Raw genomic sequence first — 15,464 nt, forward strand, 5'->3', positions numbered from 1 at the left:
ACTATATACCTTGATGAGTCTGGCTCAATAATCCTCATCCAGGTGCTACATTTCTAGAGGATCTGATCTAAAAGAAGGTTGTAATAACTAGCTAAATATGAATATGATTCAACCTCATTATAGGTAATTATAATGATATAAAAAATAAAACCTAGCAGCTTTTTGACATGTAGTTAAATATGTATCATATCACACAGAAATGATCATTGAAAAGACATAATCTGGAAAAATTGCTTATTGGAATCTATGATATTATGAAGAAAATGAAAAGTATTATTTTAACATAGACTTGCCCAGTTTTTGCCAGAGTCCTTTGCATGGTACATAAATGTCACAGTTTTTTTACATGTCCGAACTATTTTTGATTGCAGGTAATAGAATCGTGATTCAAATTAGTTTATTTCAAGAGAAAATTTATTGTCCTTTGTGCCTGTGGATCTCAGGAGTGAAAGTTTACTTTAGACATAGTTGGACCTAGAGGTTTCAGTTATTCTCTTCATCCTTTGAATTTATTTGACTTTATTTTATATACATATAAAGATGCTTTTTTAAAAGTAACTTTTCTAATGCTCGGGAAAAATTCTAAATGGCCTTGCCTCAAACATTTGCTAATTTTGAAATAATTATTGTGTTCTATGGTCTATGGTACTCTCATTGAACAACCTGGGCAGTGCATCTACCACTGCACCAAGAAGAGGCAATAGGTGTGTGGCCATGCGAGGTAGGGAGAAGTTCCCAGGGAAGCCATGAAAAGGAGCATGTGAATGTATTAAGCAGACTACTTTCATGGTAGTCTGCTAGTAATGTGATAGTGGGACATGAAATAGCTTGTGAGGTCTAATATGTTTTTAAAATGTGGATTATTCGAGTTGGAATAGTTTTATTAATGTAGGAGTATTCAGTTCCTTAAAATGCTAATGGAAACTTTGAATTTCTAAGATAGATATGTTATACATTATTTACATACACTTATTTGACCTTCAGACCTATATTTTCTGATGTATTTTATGGATCCAGACAGACTCGTGTTTAAAAACAGATATGTCTACTTATTAGCTATATAACTTAGAAAGTTAAATTCTTAGTTAAATTCTTTGGGCCACAGTTTCTTCAGCAGTAAGCCTAAAATAACTAAACGTACTTAACAAGTTTATTATGAGGATTGGAGAACATCTATTACAAATGCTTGGCTCTAGAAAAGTAGTTTGAATTGGGTCAGCTAATATCAATTTGGAAACCTTGAACGACTCCCAAAAGTGTAACTCGTTTTTATAAAATGAAATTAAAATACTTCTTTTTTTTTTGTAATAAGCTGATAGGAGATGAATATGGTGTTTATGAGGATTAATTTATGCGTTGGGTATAGGTTGCACTGGATTTAGAATGACAAGAAAGGAGCCTGAGATATGGAGGAATGTTGAGAGGTTATTACAATAAGTTGTGAATTGATGGGTACCTGAGCCAAGGGAACATAAGGCGATAATGTACAACTATTAAGAACAAACCATAAAAATGATTAGACGACTTTCAGAGTGATCCAATTCGGCAGTTTACCATGAGAATTTTATTTTTCAAATAGTCTATTTAATTGAATAATGATGGGTGTTTAAAAATGTGAAAGATGTCCTCTTTTCCCCAGGTTAATAAAATAATATACTGTGAAATACAATAAAATTAAGTTTAATCATCATCAGTAAAATCTTCCTTTATATACAATTACTCATTTTGTACAGTTCACATTTCTTATAATAGAGAATGATGTAAATAGGGATTTTACTTCATATGGAGATCATTTAAGAATAGTTTTATTTTAGAGTATGTACTTAGATAAAATGTCATATATGCAGTAATGATTGCATTTGAGAGAATATTGTAAAATTAAGTAGTCTATTTTCAAATACTTAGCAGAGTAATAACCATACCAAAACTAAAGATTCCTCAAATACAGAAATATATATCTAGGATTAGCAGTAGAAGAGAAGTTGAATTTAATATCTGGAAAATATTGTCACTGATTTATTTAATTTTACCTGCATTGAGATGATTTGTATTTGTTGTAAAAATACACCAAAAACAAATCAAGAAAATTCTTATTGATAGATTTGTAACTTACTATAAAATATAATAAGTATTTTCCTTAAGCTCATTAATAAGGAAAGATAAAAAGAAAAGAACACTTGTGATTTACAGAACATAACTGCTTCTTCAAATATTTTTTTAAATGGTTGCTTTTTTAGGTAAGATATTGCTGACTGCAAAAGAGAGGAAAAACAAAAACTGAGGTAACTCAAGTAATAAAAGAGAATGTCAAGGAGTCAAAGGAAATATTGGAAAACAAAGGTTTTAGAATGGGCAGAAACCTGGGCAGTTTTACAGTGTGTGAGGCTAAGCCATTACATGTCTCAGCTTTCAGCTTTCAAGTGTTGTACCACTGTGCTTTTGATATGTGGAAGGTAACCCAACTTGAATTAGATGTCAGCCTTAATTTAGTCAGCAGTGGCAGAGTCAGGGTTCTGTCACAGAGGGATCCATCTGCCCTTCTACTGTGTAAGACCCCTATGAGGTATATAGGATATTTGCTAAATCTAATAAATTTAATAAACTACAATTTGATCTTTAAACATGGTTAGCAAAAGAGATGTACATAAATTTATTAGCCATAAAAATAATCTTACAATTTCTGTTTTTTGTTGTTGTTCTTGTTTTTTTTTTTTTTTCTTTTTCCCTACGTAAATAGAGCTGCCCTCTGGGAACAGCCAGAAACACATCAGTCTCATAATCTGAATGTCTTGAGTTCTAGGTAAGCGTGAAAGATGAATTCTTAACCAAGAATCACTTCGAGTAGTATCTATTTGTAATATTTTGTACTGAAAATCTGTTGTTTGTGTGGTTTAGTTATTAGAACATTTTTTTTTTTAATTTACAAAGGTAATCTTAACATCAAATCCCAATTTAAACAACCAATTCAAATGGGGTTGTTTTGATTGAAGGGAGTAGGCTATTAACATTCCTACTTGCTTCGATTCTCTGCATTGCCCTTATGGTGATCCCCAAAATTCCTTTCCAGAGACCCATTTCACCACAGAATACAATTTGAAAGTCACTAGTATAGTGAAGAAAAAAAAAAAGAGTATAAGATTTCGAATCAAAGGTTCAGAGTTTTATAATATGCTAAGCCTGGCATATATTAACTTGAAGACAGGTTAAATTACTTAAATTCTCCAAATCTTCATTTCTTCAGGTAAAAACTGCAGATAATACCTGTGTCATCTTATTCACGAAGCTGACATATTAAATAAGGTAAGTCACCCACAGGAAACTATACAATATTATACACTGCTAATTGATATTACAATTGACATTTATTTCCCCCTTATAAGGAAATATCCAGACAGCTAGTTTCTTTAAGGGCCTCTCCAGTCTCCAATGACCACTTGCTCAACAATATCAACAGTTTCTTATCCTTTTAAATAATTATGTTGGCCTCCAAGGATATATTAGTTAGTGACAACCTATTCCCTAACAAAACATTAACTATTCAATTATTTTGACATCAAATAGCGTACTACAAAAGGGTTATTTATCTTCTGTGGTCCTAGAAGAGTGAAAAAAATGAACAAAAACAGAGAGAAAGGCTGCTAAATCATTAATTTGACCTCATCCCAGGAGCTGTGCAATTGAAATGTGAGAAACGAACTTCTTCTCCCTCGAAGTCTCATCTAAGGATATTCATGAAGATAGGGAAGAGTAGCCAAGGGAGATGGAGACTGAGGAGACAAAAGCACCTTCTTTAATGATATTCACTTGAGAATGATGATAAACTATGAGATGAGTGACAAACAAAAACTGCTTAAATTGAGGCATATATTTTCACTCTATTTTGGATGCTGGTACTTTGACAATGTATTTTAAGCTCAGTATTTGCTTTATTTATTTTTTTAAAAATTCACATTCAATTGTGTGAAAGCCACTCTTCTCAAGATTGACGTTTTTCCATAGTAATATTGTCTGTTTAGATTGGAAGCCACTAAGGCCCTAGCACATATGGCTGGAATACTCTATTTTTAAAGATATATTGTGTCTGTTAATACAAAGGTCATGGTGTAGGTTTTTGCACTTAGAATCAGCATGAGGATGTGCAACTGTTCTTGCAGATCTTGGCTCCATCAGCAAATAAATTAAAATAAACTGGAGGCTTGAAATAGAAATAATCCTCCTTCCAAGCATTTCATTTAGAGAATGACATCCTGTTTTCTTCAGAATATCATGGGTAATTCTGCATATGAATGAATTGGGGAATAAAAAAGGCCCAGCAAATGAAATACACAAAATAACTTAGAATTTCAGGCTTCAGTAATAAAAATAAGTGATGATGTGTTCTGTTCAAAGCGTGAAGGGAAAAGGAAACCTGAAACTTAGTTAAATAAAGTTTTAGAATTTTATAATTTTATTTGCGATGACATGGTAAGCTAAATTCTCATAGAGAATATAGTATATTGTTAGTATAATTTTCCACTCGTCATATGTGGAAAAATTTGATATACTTTGGCTATTAGCTGTAGAAGTCAGACCAGCTTTCTCATTATAGTCAGAAGTGAAATGTATTTTTACAAAATGGTTGAACCCAAGCATTATTCACCTGGAAATACTTTGATTAGGCTCCCAGATGAGTCTGGAAAGGCTTTGAACAAAGTCTAAAATAACTATCATCAAAGTTGTAGAAAAACTTAGTTTTCAATGAAACCCCCTCAGCATTTTTTTTAAAGAGTATATGACAATACATTAAATTAAAAAATAAATTTCAATTCATAATCTTAAATATATATATATATATAACTTCTATTATGTCATTTTTAAGACCCAGAAGTTACAGCAATCTTGGCTCATGTATGTCCCTAGTGCCTTTATGTTGGATTTTAATTCTCTTCTCCATTTAAAAAGAACTGAGAGCTCAGCCGAATCCCTGTCTCAAGTAAAGAAAAGATTAAGAAGGGTCTTTTATATCTTCCCTTCACCTAGCATAGAAAGATTTTTTTCAGACTTAACATCCTTTCAGGAAGTAGTGTGGAAGCTTACACTGGAAATGTCACAGCAATTTTTGTATCAAGATGATAATGATAATGATTAAAAATAATTATTTAGAACGTCAAGTCTGTAAAGTCCACAAGTGTGTGTGACATTTGATTCAACTATTGGCCAGATGCTCATTAAACTTTTCCTTTTTCTTGAACACAGTTAAAATGTTTTCTAGTCTTTTTCATTATAGGTCCAGTCATATGCGTGGTTGACACCAATAAAATATGAACAGAAGTGATGTGTCACTTCTGGTGTGGCAGTTAAGAGATGTTTCAAAATCTCTTTCTCTCCCTGTTTAGTTGACTGATTGTGGATTTGAAACCACATGTTAGAGATGGCCAAGTATCAGTTATACTGGTTCTCTGAATTTCTCCACATGTTAGAACCCTCATTTTCCCCATTCTTGGGGACCATATTGTACTTCCACATGAGTGGACAATAAACATTTATCTTGTTAATTCTCCAAGATTTCAGAGTTGTTTTATTACACAGTTAACATTACTTACCTTGACTAGTAAACACTCAAGATAGAAAGAGATAATATAAAGTAATTTAAAGTAATTGTGATACAAAAGCAGAGTGTAAAAGAATAAAAAAGCAGAATGTAGGCAGAAACTAATAAACACTGGGAACCAACGATAATGCCAGATATTTCAGAATCAATCACAGCTGTTCCAGGTGAAGGAAGAACTCCATTAGTAACAGGGCGATATCAGTTAAATGGGACAGAGTATCCTGGGATCCAATAGTTAATGAGTGTTGGTTGCCACAGACAGTGAGCAACCAGGAAAAAAAATTTAAATACTGTGATAAAAATGTTTCCTTGACCAAATGTCTCCAAAAAAGGAAAATTGATAGGGAAAATACAATTTCTTATCTCCTAGGAGATGAATTTTCTAGATCGTACTATTAGTTATCATAAAATACTGATGAGTCATGCACAGATTTTTAACAGTGTTGGCAGACCAGGTCAACATGTCATGACATTAGGGCAATGAATTTTGTAATAGTGATAAATCAAAATTTCAAATGGATCATAAATAGTATTTTGAGACAAACAAGGCTTCAAAAAGTAAAGCGTATGAACGATTAAGCAATAAAGATAATTAACAAATCATAAATCTAACAAATATTTATTTATTGAACACCCACTAATTTTCAGACCTTGTTCTCCATGTTTAGGATATGGGTGCCTACATTCTACATTTTAATAAGTTTAACTACTAAAGGAAATTTCAACCTGATGGTGACAGTCATGAGTCTAAATCTCCAAAGGAAAAACATCCTAATACTATATTTTGAGCAAGAATCAATAGATGCATAACTCAGATCATTAGTTAGTTTGATTTGGTATTCTTTAACCTTCATTTCTAGTAAGACTATTGCAAACCCATATAAAATATCAAATTTATATATTACTAGAACTATAAAAGATATCGAAACAGTTAAAGCTATAAACAAAGTTATAAACAAAACATTAACTCTAATAAAGACATATACTTCCCATAATGGTTATATGTAAGTGATTTAATATGTTAAATCTTTTTGTATTAATTGTTTTTGCAATGCATTTTACCTGTGGTTTAGGATATTTTAAATATTCGAAGGCACCCAAAATTTAAAAAAAAATGAATTCAGTTTAAATTGTCTAGGGATTTTTAATCAATAAAATCTGTAGATAATGATAACATAAGAAAATTTGGTTTTCAATGTGTGTGATTAATTTGGTCTGAACTCGTGGGAGATCGTTCAATATGACTCTGCATTTGCCTTTTTGCAACTCTACCTTCCGAAAAGTCCTAATTTAAGATAAATGTGGAATGTTGATTGGTTAATGCTGTATCAAGCAGATACTCAGGTATCAGAAGTGTTCATTGTTAAACCTCTGATTCATGGGTTTTAGCTGTACTCAATTGGCATATTCTCCAATTGAAAATAGTATAAACTAAAGTGAGAAATGATAGGGACTCTATTCCTAAATTGAAAAGGTCCACATGTATTTCCTGTTTATTTCTTTCAAAGGTATGTTCCTCCTGAAGCAGAGCGCCTAAGATTTGCATCTGAGATGTTGCGAGAACTCTGAACGGAATTTCTGTTTGACCGAATGCAGTACCACTTTGCATGCTTTGAATTTTAGTAAAATAGGTACATTTTGTTTGAATTTTCTTTCTAATTCCCAACCCAGGACAAATTGAAATTGAGTAAGTGGTTGTGTCACACACAGGGTCTTTATTTAATGTATTTAACAAGAGAAAAAAATGTGTATTTACTTACTTAAGGAAAGCATTCATTACATATTTACAAACCCATGTCTAACTGTATGCTATTTTCCCAACTGAAAATAATCCCAAGGGTTCTACTATTCTTAGGAAGATTAGAAATGGGGTCCACAGTTAATTTATTCCCCCCAACCCCTAGTCCATGACTGACTGTGGAAGCGGTGATCTATGATATTTGCACCTCTTAGTAAACTCCTTCCTCTCTCCTCCCCTTCTTCTCGCTTCCTTTCTCTATCTCCCTCTCCCTCTTTTGTGTCTCCCTCAATCTGTCTTTCTTCTTCTTTTCTCTGTCTCTCTGATCAAGCCACAAAAAATGGGATATTTAGTTGGAATTTTTATTATAAGCAAATCGATATTGACCTTTACTCTTTATATAGATTACTAGTAAATGTGTATTACTACATTTCACGCTACAGGATAGGAAAGTCTACCTCAATAGTAGTTTATACATAGTTCTATAAATTACTTTTATATTTTAAATTCTTCCTATGTCAAAAATAAGATTTAACCTGAGCTTCTTGCAATAATAAAATATAAAATATTTGAAGGGGAGATAGTATTATAGAAAAATTATAGTCTAATATGGTTTCAACTGATCAATCTAACTTGATTCCCATACATCTAACAACAACAACAACAACAACAAGGATGTATTCTTATTGTCTGTTAAAAGAAAGTATATATCCATTTGTTAGGAGAGAAAAAATAATTTTGCTGCTATTTGATTTTAGAAGTATCATGTATATTTTTATATAAGGACATGCCTATTCAATCTTCCTAATTACCCATTTCTTACACTGAGCAGTATGAGTATTGAAATATGATCCAGAAAAATGTCAAGGTGTTAAAATAAGGTGGCTGAGGTACAAAGATGAAAACAGGAATAAAACTTGGGGGAAGGTAGGACAATATATATGTATATTGTCCCACTTCCTTATCACTTTCAAATAATGCTTATTTTAGTCTTTTTTTTTGGGGGGGACAAGGGTTGCTTATAGCAAACTCATAATTGTTGCCTTGCTTAATATTAACATTCTGAATGACTTTTATAAATTATTTGATTTTCTATTTTATAACTGTGAAATAAGATAACGATTGGCTTCTTTTTAAAAAATAAGGAAATTGAGGCATGAAGTTGTTAAATAACTTGTCTAAAGTAACATAAACATGAAGGATTTGGTTTCAGGTAGTCTGACTTTAACACTTTTGTCTCAGAACTACTGTACTATCATGACTCATTAGGATCTAAATAATGCAGTTTCTGGTTTCTAGTTGATGAGTGATCTCTTTGCTTTCATAGAGACAAAGCAAATAAAGTCATAAAATCATGAGACTAAATTTGCTTCTAGGAATTCTCACCACCTCTTAACCTGAAGAACTGTTTCAAGGAGGCTTATAGACTAGGACAAAGTGGTCTTAAGAATTATCTTTGCATTTATTCAGATAATTGGTTGAAACCCTCAATTTTCATGTCATAGATTGAATAGATAATTTAGCATTTAAAATTCTAAAGCTAGGTGTTAGATATTAGCTACTTTAATTGAAATAGAAATTTATTAAGCCTACCAACTTAGGGCCTTTCATGAAATGTTAGCTGTAAAGAGTTTTCCCCTCATTCCTAGGTTATTAAATAATTGACCGATCTGAATCAAGTTATTTAGCATAGTCCTTTCCAAGACTACAGTCAAAATTATTATGTAGAGTTTTGGTACAAGTGATAATAGTAGGTTATTTTTTCCATTTTTCACTTTCTTGTCAAGCAATTACTTTAACCAATAATTAAACTATCTGTAATCAGTGGGCTACAAAAAAGAAATGATTTTAGTGTTCTTTGATCACTGCCATTTACCATGCTGGTGAATTTCCTTTTTTTTTTTTTTATTCCTAAATGACACCCCCCGAAAATCTCACAGATTTTAATCTCTTTCGATTTTCAGAAACTGAAGTCTAGTCTAGCCTATTTAAAAATTCCAATCCCATACCCCAGCTTAAATCTTTGTGACTTCTTCCTTTCCCATTCATACTTGTTTAGGCTTGTGCTCACATGCCCTGGAATGCAAATAAGTCCTTTTCCTGAAATAGTTAAATGCCTTCCCTTCTTTCCTCTTCTTGTAGTCTACTCTTCCAGCAGGCTGGGGTGGAGGAGAGGAGTGGAAAGGGCTTTTCACTGATATTGGCTCTCTGACAACACATGGTAGGGCAAGTTTCCAAATGCTGAGCTGCTTGTATGATTGTTATGCGAGGACCACAGGGAACCTCCTACTGCACAGTTCATTGTCTTTGAAAATTGTTTGTATTCAGACTCCTTCACCCTACATGCTGTCCACCCCCCACCATAGTACTGTACAGTTGACCCACAGGACACGTCTGTGTTCCTGTCTTACCAATGTGAGTACTGCAGCCTGTTCTGTGGACACCTCTCTGACCTATTTTTCTCCAGGTCTCTTCAACCTTTGTTCAGATAAGCGCAGGAAGCAAAGCACAATCTACTATATAAAAAGATTCCCAGCTATGAAATAAATGCCTGTCTTTCTTTTGTGTGTCTCCACCCCACCACCATTCTCTATGAGTGGTTCTCCTGGATTCCCTTTATTTGCCTTGAAGGTAGTAACATGACTCTCATTTGGAAACAGAAAAAACATCAGTCATCCTCCCCGTAGTTAACACCTTATTATAGTTGTGCACATATATGTGAAAGAGTGGGTAAAAGGAAAGAGATTAAAAGTTTGAATTCAGCCATGTCCTTGTTAATTCTATAGGATGTGCTTGCTCCTCTTCCTCACATTTACTATTACCAAATGATTGATATTCAATACATTTTGATCTCATAGTATAGAAACACAACAGATTTTTGTATATTGATTTTTTTATCCTGCAATTTTGCCAAATTTATTTGTTAGTTCTAAGAGTTTATGTGGTAGTCTTCAGGGTTTTCTATATATAAGATCATATCATCTGCATACAATGACAATTTTACTTCTTTCTTATCAATTTGAATGAGGTTTATGTCTTTTTCTTTCCTAATTTCTCGCTAGAACTTCTAGTACTATGTTGAATAGAAGTGGAGAGAGGGGCATCCTTGTCTTGTTCCTGATCTTAGAGGAAAAGTTTTCAGCTTTTCACCATTGAGAATAATGATAGCTGGTTTTTGTCACAAATGTCCTTTATTATGTTGAAATACACCTAATTTGCTGAGAGTTTTTATCATGAAAAAATATTACATTTTGTCAAATGCTTTGTCTGCATCCTTCAAGATGATTATATAATTTTATCTTTTATTTTGTTAATTTGGGATATCACATTTATTCATTTGTGAATGTCAAATCATCCTTGTACTGCAGGAAAAAAAGTCCTACTTGATCTTGACGTATGATCTTTTTACTATGTTGAATTTAGTTTGCTTGTATTTTGTTGAGGATTTTCATATTTAAGTTCATCAGGGATATTGGTCTATTGTTTTCTTTTCATGTAGTATCCTTGTCTCGTTTTGGTATCAGGGTAATGCTGGCCTAGTATAATGAACTTGGATGTTTTCCCTACTCTTCAATTTTTTGGAAGAATTAGAGAAGAATTGGCATTAATTCTTCTTTAAATATTTGATAGACTTCACCAGTGAAGCCATCTGGTCCTGAACTTTTCTTTGTTGGGAGTTGTTTGAATTCTGATTCAATCTCCTTACTCATAATTAGTCTTTTCATGTTTTCTATTTCTTTATGATTCAGTCTTAGTAGGTTGTACAGTTCTAGAGATTTATTATGATTTTTATCTGAGAAATACTTATAATTCTTTTATCTGGACTTTTTAAAAATATTTATACTCTCTGGCACTCTTGCATTTTATTTTTTTATTTTTATTTTCCTCTTCATGCTGAAAAAAATCCACACATTTGTTCTCCATAAGATTGATTAAGACATCTGCTGATTCAAGTAAAACTTTTGTTATCTACTATCTCTAATAGTGGATTTCAAATATAGTGTATACAAAATAAGACATTGTGTGGCATGTCGTGTATGTGCATGTTTTCAAAGGAATGGCTGTCATACTCTAGCCCACATATTCTAATATTAGCCCAGATTAAAGATCATCACCCAGTTTTATGTTTATGTAGAATTTGAATATTGATATCAGCAGCAGTCAATAAGGATAGTCAGTTGACTATACATGTTTTTGCTTCTATATTATTTAATTTTCCCTCTGAATTATCTATGAAGATTCAGCAAAAGTCAAAACACTCAGAATTAAAAATTAAAGTCCAAACTATTGCCAAATTTCAACAATATCACTATCTCATAGAATTGACATGAGAATTGCAGTCTGCAACTATTGTAGGCTTGTCGATTCCTAAAGTATTGATTGCTAGCCAGATATCATATAAAACTGGAATCTGCCTAGCCTTCTGTTGCCCTAATGTTATATGCTAGCAGTACACACATATCCTGAACAATTTCTTCTCTTTTGTACTCATTAAGGAACACCACGCAAGGATATCAGGGCCTAAATAGCAAACGAAATTGCTTATAAAGAGATGCCTAGAAAAGAAAGTCACTGTGCTGTCCTTTTTCTCAGAAGTGTACCAGATGTGGTGGGTGTGTGCAAAGGGGCAGGAAATAAGTACAATATAGAGATAATAGATGGTTGGACTCTTTCCTGAGACTATTATCAATTAAGATGATAAAACAATGTAAGCAGCATTGAGGACATTATTTTATATTATGGCAAGAAGGCAAGCAGCCAACACATTTAAAATATGTATCTCAATTTAATTGCTTGGTAAAATTAGGCAAAGTGATAATTCAGCCCTAAATTACATAATTTGAAAATGGAATTTCATTTACCAGAAACTATTTCTATTTACTTTTATTCATAAAATAGCATCAAAATACTGTATATAAAGGTAGAGCAGTAACTTCATGTATGAGTCATTTTGCTTACCTGGTAGATGTTCTGACCATGTAATCATAGGTTATGACTCTTGGTTAATAAATCGTGATAATATCTTACATTGTTTGCAAGGAAAGTACATATATATATATATATATATATATAGCTTATATATATACACATATATTTGTAATATATTATATATGTATTTATAATATATATGTGTAGTGTGTATATATATATAAATATATATGTATGTATATATTTCTAATAGTTGTACCCAAACATTTTTATCCCTCAGCCAATCTAAGAAATGAGATGTGCAGAATATCCTTGAGGAGAAAATAAAGCATAGTATTTTGAACAAATATCAAACTTAAAATGTTTATAATTTAGAGAAATAGTTGCTATTATTAATAAGTACTGAAATAAGTTTTTATATAGATTTTAGGGGTGCTGTGGTTAGTATTAAAATTCAATCAAATTTGGGTCATATTTAAATAAAAGTTGATTTTATATGTATATTTTATTGCTTAGGATTAAAAAATTATAATTAAAAGCTTTGAGAGAAAACTATAGAAAAATAATTTTAGGTCTTTAAACATGGAGATATTTTCAGAAATGGAAAGTTTTGCTCTCCAAATTCTTTTCTTTAGATATATTGTGTTAATTTTATATATTATTATATCAATTATATTCAATTATTTGATTTAATTGCATTTCAGTGGTTTCAATTTTACCAATTAGATTATATATATTAGTACAAATATACCATTACAAGCATATTCTATTAATTATATATTAATATTAACTATGAAATAAATATACAATTAATATCCCAGTCATTATTTATTTTATAAAATTCAGTTTATTCTTGCTAAGTTAGTTATAAGCTATTTAATATTAATAAAGTATGTTTTAACATTGAGTCTACTTTTTGACATTTTCTGATTTTTAATAAGTGGTCTGTAAGTATTTTAGGAGGAAATGTGAGTCACTATTAGTCACCTTAAGAGCAAAGGGGGTAAGGATTCCAGATGTTTAGCTATGGGGTAAAGACAGTTGAGTTCGGCCTGTCTTAATCCTTTTTCCATGGTTAGTGAGGAAACCTTTCTTAAAGGTACCCTTAGAGTGGTTGTTACAGTGGGTGCACATTTGCTTACTTTTTGCCTTCTTAGTTTAATGATCTTACCTACTCAGTTATATATACTTACACTCAAGGAAAACATTTTTTTGATAATAAAATAAATGTAAAGGTGAAGTTTTCACTTTTAATAAAATGAAAGCAACTTTTTCATTATGAAGACATAAAATGACTAATATTTAAAAATTGAACTAATCTATGATTAATAACCCTCAATTAGAAATCTTTTTTTTTCAAATCCTCTCATGGTATTGCTGTATAACAATGTTTAAGATTTAAGAAAGGCAAACAAAAAAGACTTGGAGAAAATGCTAGGGATATTCATTACAATATTTGCACAGGTCATCTAAAGGCACAAGAAGTTGAGATGATAACACTTAAATATAGTTGTATATTTTTGCACCAAATTTATGTACAATGTTTTCTTATCTGTGCATCTTGGAAGAAAGACCCAATCTTCATTATTACTATCCATTCTTTTAAGTTTCTCTACTTTATAACACATGTACTAGAGAACTGAAAATGCTCACATCTGCAGAGGAGAATAGCACTTTCAGTCTAGATAAGAGGTCCATGGAAGTCGTATTTTGCAGTGGCAATTCTATTTTGTTGTTTGTTTGTTTTTTTGTTTGTTTTTTGTTTTGTTTTGTTTTTTGTTTGTTTCCAGTACATCATAGATTTTATTTTATGATGATATAGGTATACCTTGTGCAGCAGCATTTCTAGATATTATCTGTTTCCTCAACGTCATTAGAAGAGAACTTTTTTCCAAGAAGAAACAAATTTTAAATATTTATCATAGAAATATAATTTTTCCATTATACATTCTATGATTGATGTTTTCTGTAGTTTTCCAAGTATACTTTTAATTATTTAAATTTAGATTGGTGATTGTTTTATTAATCACCACTATTATGATATTTTTAACTTAATAATTAAAAATATAATCTGTGAAAAATTTCAGATAATGGAAGGATTTAAGCAATAGAAAGCCATCATTATTTTGAACTACATACTATAAAGAAATAGGATGGATGTATCATCTTTTTTTTTTTCTAAGATATCCCAAGACTAGAGTAATTCACCCAATAAAATATAATAGGAATGGTTTTATAGATTGCAAAATTGAGGTCCGACAGTGTCAAGACAGGAGGTGATAGAACAAATCAATGGACCAGAAAGGACAAAACTTGGACATTTCTATTATTCTAACTATTACTCAATGAAAATGTGTTGAAAAATGAGCTAAAAGCTGAAAGTTGTATGGTGAGTTAAAATCATGCAGATAGCCAATATGTAAAAATTTGAAAATGTACATCTTCTGTATCTTTCTTTTTTAATTTGGCAGTTTCTCCTGATTACATATTTATATTTGGTTTCTATTTGACAACTTTTTATTTTCCTCAACTGTTTAAAATAGCCTTGCGCTCATAGATATCTTTGAGTTGGATTTATGAACAAGTGAAATTATAAGAAGAGTCAAATACCATGAAGCAGGAAAACAGCCAATAAGCAGAACTTAATACTATATTTGTTGCAATTTAACTGAAATTATTATCATTTTATGTTTTAAAGATAAACACTAAATTTTTTTATGCTAAACAATCACTAAATTAGAGTATAATATAGAATCCTTTAGCTACCAAAGAGAGATTCTTTTGGAGGGGTAAACATCTCCATATTTGTCTATTTGGTTTATACATTTTATTTTCTAAATCTTCGAAGGTGTTTAATTTTTAACTTTGGAGAATAAATTGAAGAAGAGTAAAATTGACAATAAAATATAGTAAGCAAATTCAACTTAACAGAATATTTTAGAAGTATGCTAACAAAAAATGGTTTGCACTAAAAAATGGAACTCAAAGTAGTGAGTAGGAAAAAAAATGGATTATGTAGGAAAAATAGATTATGTTTAATACCAACTGTTGTCTATAAGATATTAACGAAAAGATGTTCGCTTTCTCTACAAAGACTTTAAAGAGATAGATGATATGACTGTTGGGGCATGAAAAATATAGCCTAAAACCCCAGAGCATTTAGTATACTATGACATTATATGTAAGTAGGCTGATTTAGGGGGAGAA

Source organism: Rousettus aegyptiacus, unplaced genomic scaffold (assembly GCF_014176215.1).
Source record: "Rousettus aegyptiacus isolate mRouAeg1 unplaced genomic scaffold, mRouAeg1.p scaffold_m13_p_13, whole genome shotgun sequence".
In the NCBI taxonomy this organism is placed as follows: domain Eukaryota; kingdom Metazoa; phylum Chordata; class Mammalia; order Chiroptera; family Pteropodidae; genus Rousettus; species Rousettus aegyptiacus.